Source organism: Gossypium hirsutum, chromosome A04 (assembly GCF_007990345.1).
Source record: "Gossypium hirsutum isolate 1008001.06 chromosome A04, Gossypium_hirsutum_v2.1, whole genome shotgun sequence".
NCBI classification, from domain to species: domain Eukaryota; kingdom Viridiplantae; phylum Streptophyta; class Magnoliopsida; order Malvales; family Malvaceae; genus Gossypium; species Gossypium hirsutum.
The window spans coordinates 61,575,025-61,582,891 of NC_053427.1; the positions used below are offsets into that span (position 1 = coordinate 61,575,025).

Consider the following 7,867-nt stretch of genomic DNA (forward strand, 5'->3'; position numbering starts at 1 on the left):
GATTTCCTCATTCGGTGTGGTAGTGACAATGTGGGGATCCGCGGCATCTAATAGGACCTTATCACCAGCCTTAAGTTGATTTGGAGAGGTATCAAGCTCGTTTTGGCATAGTTTTGGTTTGTCGGGTGTTCTTGGTTTGTGTGTTCATCATTCATCAAGTTCCTCAATTTGTAGTCTTCGATCTTCATGAACAAGTTCTTTACTATTGCTTGAGAACGACTTGTGTGCTTCCTTCAGACTCATTTTCTGCAAAGTAGGTTGCACCATATTGTTAGTTTTAGTAGGATGGTTTAAATAATTACCTTCAATCCCTGATGTGTCGCCAGAATTTCGAGCTTGAAGGGTGATTGTTTCGTCTCCCACCCGAAGTGTAAGTTCACCTGTGCCAACATCAATGATGGTTTTAGCAGTTGCGAAAAAGGGTCTTCCTAGGATTAAAAGAGTGTTGCTATCCTCTTCTATGTCTAGAACAATAAAGTCAACAAGAAATATAAATTTATCGATTCTAACTAGCACATCTTCGATAATACCTCTAGGGAATCTTATAGTTTTATCTGCTAATTGAATGCTCATCCTAGTCTGTTTGAGTTTCCCGAGACCTAGTTGCTTAAACATTTTGTAAGGCATGACGTTGATACTAGCCCCTAAATCAGCCAATGCATAATTAACACCTAAACTACCAATTAAGCAAGGAATCGTAAAACTCCCTGGATCTTTTAGTTTGTTGGGTAGTTTATTTTGGAGAATGGCCGAGCAAACTGCGTTCAGCTCCACATGCGACGCCTCATCCAACTTTCGCTTATTTGCTAAAAGCTCCTTTAAAAATTTCATTGCGTTTGGCATCTGCTATAGAGCTTCAATAAACGGTAAGTTAATATGTAATTTTTTCAAAAGTTTAAGGAATTTACCAAATTGTTCATCTGAGCGGAAAGGCGTTGGGGTATGGCACAAGAGGTTTATATTCGACAGTCACTGGTTTGCTTTTATTATAATCTATCTCACCTTAACCTTTGCTTACCACAATTTCTTGCCTCGGTTCTGGTCCAGGCTCGACGATTCCTTCGTTATCTTGAATATTAATTGCGTTGAGCTGTTCCTTTGGGTTGGGTTCGGTATTACTTGGCAAGCTACCTTGTGGTCGTTCAGAGATTAGTTTGGACAGCTGGCTTATCTGAGTTTCGAGCCCTTGGATCGACGCTTGTTGATTTTTAAGTGCCGTCTCAGTGTTCTGAAAATGAGTTTCCACCACTGAAATAAACTTTGAGAGCATTTCTTCAAGGTTTGGCTTCTTTTCCTGTTGGTAGGGTGGTTTTAGGTAGCCTGGAGGATGTTGTGGTCTTTGATTTCCTTGACCGCCCCACGAGAAATTGGGGTGGTTCCTCCAACCTGCATTATAAGTATTACTGTATGGATTGTTTTGAGGTCGAGGATTATTACCCATGTAATTTAATTGCTCGTTATCCATGTTGTGGTCATAAGGTTGGTATTCCGAATGGTTTGTTCCACCACTACTTGCTTCGCACTGCATTACTAGGTGAGCCTGTGAAGAATTAAGAAAACCATCAATCTTTTTATTTAGGAGTTCTACCTGATTAGAGAGCACGGTGACTGAATCGACGTTATAAATGTCGGTTGTTATCGTTGGCTTTATCCTCATGACTTGCCATTGATAGTTATTCAGTGACATCTCTTCTATAAACTTATAGGCATCTTCCGGTGTTTTATTGTTGATGGTTCCGCCAGCAGCTGCGTCAACCATTTGCCGAGTCGAAGGATTCAGACCATTGTGAAATATTTGTACTTCGAGCCAAAGCAGTAACCCATGGTGAGAGCACCTTTTCAGAAGGTATTTGTATCTCTCCTATGCATCGTAGAGGGTTTCTAAATCCATCTGCACAAAAAAAGAGATTTCATTACGTAATTTAGCCGTTTTAGTCGGCGAAAAATATTTTAGTAAAATTTTTTTGGTCATTTGTTCCCAAGTAGTAATTGACCCTCGTGATAACGAGTTCAACCATTGTTTAGCTTTGTTCCTCAATGAAAAGGTAAACAACCGAAGACGTATGGCATCATCAGAAATGCCATTAATTTTAAATGTATCGCATAGTTCTAAGAAGTTGGCTAAATGAGCGTTAGGATCCTCATCCTGCAAACCATCAAACTGAACAAATTGTTGTATCATTTGAATAGTGTTAGGTTTTAATTCAAAAGTATTTGCAGCTACAGCAGGTCTAACTATGCTTGATTCAGTTCCTGTTAAAGAAGGTTTAGCATAATCATACATAGTTCGTGGAGTAGGATTTTGATTAACCGCAATTGCAGGAGGAAGCCGATTACCTTGGTTTTTAGCCATCTCTTCGATTGGGAGTTAAGTATCGTCTTCTTGCTCATTCTTTGTGTATCTTAAGCTTCGCCTTATTTCTCTTTGGTTTCTACGAACTGTGCGATCGATTTCTTCGTTAAAAAGTAGTGGCCCTGACGGGTTTCTTCTAGTCATAAACTATGTAAACCTGCCAAGAGAAAGAAAAAGAAGGTTAATAAATAATAATAATAAAATTAAATTATATTGCAAGAAAAATAAATGGCTAAAGTAATAAAAATTGAGTGTTCCTAATATCTAAATTCCTCGGCAACGGCGCCAAAAACTTGATCACGTGGTTTCATGATATGTTTTAAATATTTATAATTACTCATTCTTGAACTAACTATTATCGCGATGTAGGGAAGTGTATCTATGGATCCCCTTATTAGGTTTCACCCTAATCCGGTAAAATCTTGTCACCCTATGTCTAGGCGCGCAATCAACTCCACTTAATTATGATAAATGTACTCTTAGACAGGGTTTATTCCTCCTCTAAATAAGAGCATGTCTTGAATCAAAATCCTGGGATATCAGAACAAGAATTAAGAACACATAATTAAGAACAAGTTAAATATTTATCATACGATTCAGAAAATAATAACAAAATTCGTCTTAGGTTTCATTCCCCTTAGGTATTTAGGGGTTTTAGTTCATAACTAAATAAGAAAACATCTCAGAAGAATAAAGAATACAAAACATAAAGAAAACCCAAAACTCCTGAAGGGGAATTGAGGAGAGATATTCAGTCTTGATGATGAATCTGGCTTCTGAGATAAATCAATTGGCTTCCTTGGAGTAATTCCTTACTCCCTATTCTGTGTGCCCCATTTTCTCCTCTTCGAGGGTGTATTTATAGGCTTTGGAATGCCTATGAGCCCTCAAAAGTGGCATTTTTTGAATTGGACTTAACTTGGGCTCGGCAGGGACACGCCCGTGTGCGATTACTTCCGGCCGTGTTCAAGCCTGTTAGAATGGCACGGGCATGTGCTATACCCATGTGAGTCGTGCTTCGATTCTGCCAGATTGACACGACCGTATGATCTGCCCGTGTGAGGAAGTCCAAGCCGTGTTAAGTTCATATTTTGGCCCATTTTCTCTATTTTCGGCCCGTTTCTCGTTCCTTTCGCTCCCCTATGCTCTCCAAAGTATAAAACATGAAATTAAAGCATTAGGAGCATTTTATTCACCAATTCTAATGAGAAATCATCCATAAAATGCATTAAACATGGGGTAAAATTATGTATAATTTATAGTTTATTAGTGATCTATAGTAATGCTTCGTTGATTGGTCTAGGATGTGTTTTAATGCAAGAAAGCAAAGTCATTGCTTATGCTTTGAGACAGTTGAAGCTGCACTAAAAGAACTATCCAACACACGATCTTGAGCTAGCTGCGACTGTGTTTGCTCTAAAACTTTGGCATCACTACCTGTTCGGTGAGAAATATTACGTGTATTTTGATCATAGGAGTTTTAAGTATTTGATGACTCAAAAAGATTTGAATCTGCGACAGAGAAGATAGCTTGAATTGCTAAAAGACTATGAGCTTGTGATTGATTATCATCCGGGAAAAGCTAATGTTGTTGCTGATGCCTTGAGTCAAAAATTGTTGTTTACTTTGCGTGCGATGAATACTTCTTTGGTTCAATCCGGTGGTGGTTCAGTTTTAGCTGAATTGAAAGCAAGACTTTTGTTTTTACAACAGATTATTAAAGCTCAGAAGATTGATAATGAGATTTTAGCTAAACGAGCTCAGTGTGATGTAGAGTCTGATTCAGAATTCAGATTTGACAAAGATGATTTTTTGAGATTCCGAGATTGAATTTGTGTTTCGAGAAATTTAGAGCTAATTCAGATGATTTTGAACAAAGCTCATAATAGTCGATTATCTGTGCATTCGGGTAGTACAAAAATGTATAATGATTTGAAACAGTGTTATTGGTGGTCCGGAATGAAAAGAGATATCTCTGACTTTGTTTCTAAATGTTTGATCTGTCAGCAAGTTAAAGCTGAACATCAAGTGTCATTTGGGTTGTTACAACCAATTATGGTTCCGGAGTCGAAATGGGATCGAGTGACCATGGACTTTGTTTCGGGTTTGCCCCTGTCTCCGAGAAAGAAAGATGCAATTTGGGTTATAGTTGATCATTTGATGAAATCAGCTCATTTTATTCCGGTTCGATCTGATTACTCACTTGATAAGTTAGCTAAATTATTCATTTCTGATATCGTGAGATTGCACGGTGTGCTATCATCTATTATATCAAACAGAGATCCGAGATTTACATCACGATTTTGGAAGAAATTGCAAGATGCTCTGGTACTAAATTGCACTTTAGTACTGGCTTTATCCGCAAACGGATGGTCAATCCGAGCGAATTATTCAGATACTCGAGGATATGTTGAGATGTTGCATTCTTGAGTTTGAAGGTAAGTAGGAACAATATTTACCTTTAATTGAATTTGCTTATAATAACAGTTTTTAGTCGAGTATTAAAATGGCACCCTATGAAGCTTTATATGGTCATAAATTTCGTACACATTTGTATTGGACGGAGCTCAGCGAAAATAAGATTCATGGGGTTAATTTGATAAAAGAAACTAAGCAGAAAGTTAAAGTGGTCCGAGATAAATTGAAAGTAGCTTCCGATCGTCAGAAATCTTATGCAGATTTGAAAAGAAAAGACATTGACTTTAAGATCGGTGATAAAGTGTTTTTGAAAGTGTCTCCATGGAAGAAAGTGCTCCGGTTTCATAGAAAAGGCAAATTGAGTTCGAGGTTCATTAGGCTATACGAGATTATCAAGATTGTTATTGCCACCAGAGTTAGAAAAGATTCATAATGTGTTTCATGTCAATGCTTCGACGATACAGATCCAATCCTCCACATGTGATCCCTCCGTCTGAGATAGAGATTCAGTCTGATATAACTTACAAAGAAAAGCCAATCCTTATATTAGCTCGTGAGGTTAAAGAGCTGCGAAATAAGAAAATTTCATTAGTTAAAGTGATGTAGCAGCAACATGGTATTGAAGAGGCCACGTGGGAGCCTGAAGATTTTATGAGATAGCAATATTCGAATTTGTTTAATGGTAAGATTTTCAGGGATGAAAATCCTTAAGGGGGGAGAATTATAGCAGTCCAGTTTCGACCCTAGTTAGAATTATGGTTTCAGGATCACAAATTCGAGTTAGAAAAATATTTTAATATTATTTTCAGTGCCTATTATAAGTGAATTGACATGTGTGAATGCCTCGTGTGAAAATTTAACTGTTGATGTGCTTAATTTGCAAAAAAGACCTAATCGCGTAGAGTGTCAAAGATGTGTGTTAGATGTTAAAGTACCTATTTGAGTTGGCTTTCTAAAGAAAGGGTCCTTATGTTGTTATTTGTCCATTGAAAATGTTAATGGACTAAAACAACCATCCATTAAATGGTTTTATAATTGTTATAAAAGGGAAAATTAGGAAAATGGTTAATAAAGTCATATTAATAAAATAAAAAGCATGAAAATTTACCATATGTTCATGCAATTGTCAAAAATACAAAAGGATAATAAAAGAAAATTCAAACTAGGGTTCGGCTATTATTTTTGGTGATTAAGGTATGGTTTTTTATCTGTTTTCAATAATTTCTACGTTTTTGTAATTGTTGCTTCAAGTACGATCTAGCCCATGTCTCAATTTTTGAATTTTTTGATGATTTTGAGATATGCCATTGATGAAACTATGAGCTTTTTGATGTTAGTTGATGAATTATGAAAGCTTGATGTTGGGTTTACATGTTTTGTCTTTGAATTTTTGATGAAATTGAGTAATTTGGGATAAATTGTAAAAATACTATTTTTAGGGACTAAAATGTGAATTAAATTAAATGTATGGACTTTTACGAGAGATAGGAGAATTCGGCCAAGCATGAGTATAAGAAAATTATGTGTATTTTGTGATTTTGTGATTTAGGGACTAAAGTGTCAAAATGTGAAAATGTGAAGGCTATTTTGTAAAATAACCTAAATATATGTATATGGATTGTTTTGAATGATTTGGTGAATAAAAGGGTTAATTTTGAATAAGTATAAATCAAGAAAAGATGAATTCGGATTTAGACCGAGAGAAGTCGAATATTGTAGAGTAAACAATTCGAGTCGACAATTTCTAGTGTGAGCTAAGTTCGTACATAGAACATGATGTTGTAAGTATATATTGTTGTTTTAATTATACATAGACGTATATATAATTGAGTTGGATGAATTCAGTGATAAACCATTGGTATTTGGCACTAAGTGTGCGAGTTAATTTAGGTTCGGCTATATGAGGCACTAAGTGTGTGATATCGGAATAGCTTTGGTTAATTGAGATGGCACTAAGTGTACGGAATTATTATGGCTTCGGCTAATATTTAAAGCACTAGGTGTGTGGATGTTTAAAGCATTGGTGATATTCAGAAAATCTTAAAATATCCAAACAAGAGGTGAGAATGAAAATGAATGAATACGGGAATGTTCAAGTAAGTATAATACCTATGTGGTAGATGGTATAATGGCTAAAAAGTTTATTGAATCTGGTACAAACATATGGATGGTGTTGGCATGGATTTAATGAATGAGTTGAGAAAATATATGTACTTATGTGTTTATGTTTCATATTCTATATACTGTTGATGTTTTTCATACGAGCTTACTAAGCTTTTGAAAGCTTACTTTGTGTATGTTTGTATTGTTTTATAGATATCGACGATACTGTAAGCTCGAGGATTGTCAAGGATCTTTACCACACTATCGAACCTTATTTTGGTATTTTGAAATTGTATATTTTGAAGTATGGCATGTATAGGCTAGTAGTTGTGGGATAATGTTTTGTGATGTATATATTTAGTCATGTGATTTGGCTAGTTTATGTTTGAACTTATAGTTTGATAATGGTATATAATATGTGATGCCAATGTTCAATTTGGTATATTTTGGTTGGTTAAAAGAGATGGTAAAAATGGCAAGTTTGGTAAGTTCATAGCATATGAATGATGTATCGCTCATTTGGTTAGGTATGATGTTAGTTTAAGTTTTGGAATGAATTGAGTTATGAATTGAGAATGGAAATGATTGGTAATGTTTTAGCATGAATTATGTATGATTTGGTATAGATATTGTCTGAAATGGTTGAGCAAATATGTTTGTTTCTTTGCTTGTAGGTTGACCCATTTTGGGGTGGCAAATTGGTTATTCAAATGGCCTATTTTTGTCCACATGAGCAGAGACACAGGCATGTGTCTTAGCCGTGTGTGACACACGGCTATGTTGCACTGTCGAGTGTCCCCTAGGGTACCCTACAATTTTTAGTCAGGCCCAAACACGGCCAAAGCCCACGGGCGTGTGGCTAGCCGTGTGGCCTAAGTCAGACTCGACCACGGCTAAGGCACACGGGCGTGTCTTGTAGCCGTGTGATCAAGTCAATAGCTATGTCCTGTTTTGCCATGGCTTAGACACACGGGCATGTTTAAGACCGTGTGA

The 7,867-nt window shown here is 36.4% G+C and overlaps 1 non-coding gene across 1 annotated transcript; it reads left to right on the forward strand.

Moving 5' to 3' along the window:
• The first annotated feature begins 1,817 nt into the window (after positions 1–1,817).
• LOC121228569 (small nucleolar RNA R71) lies at positions 1,818–1,924 on the forward strand. The gene has a single exon (XR_005926145.1). It is a non-coding gene; the product is annotated as a small nucleolar RNA R71 (small nucleolar RNA).
• The last annotated feature ends 5,943 nt before the right edge of the window (positions 1,925–7,867 follow it).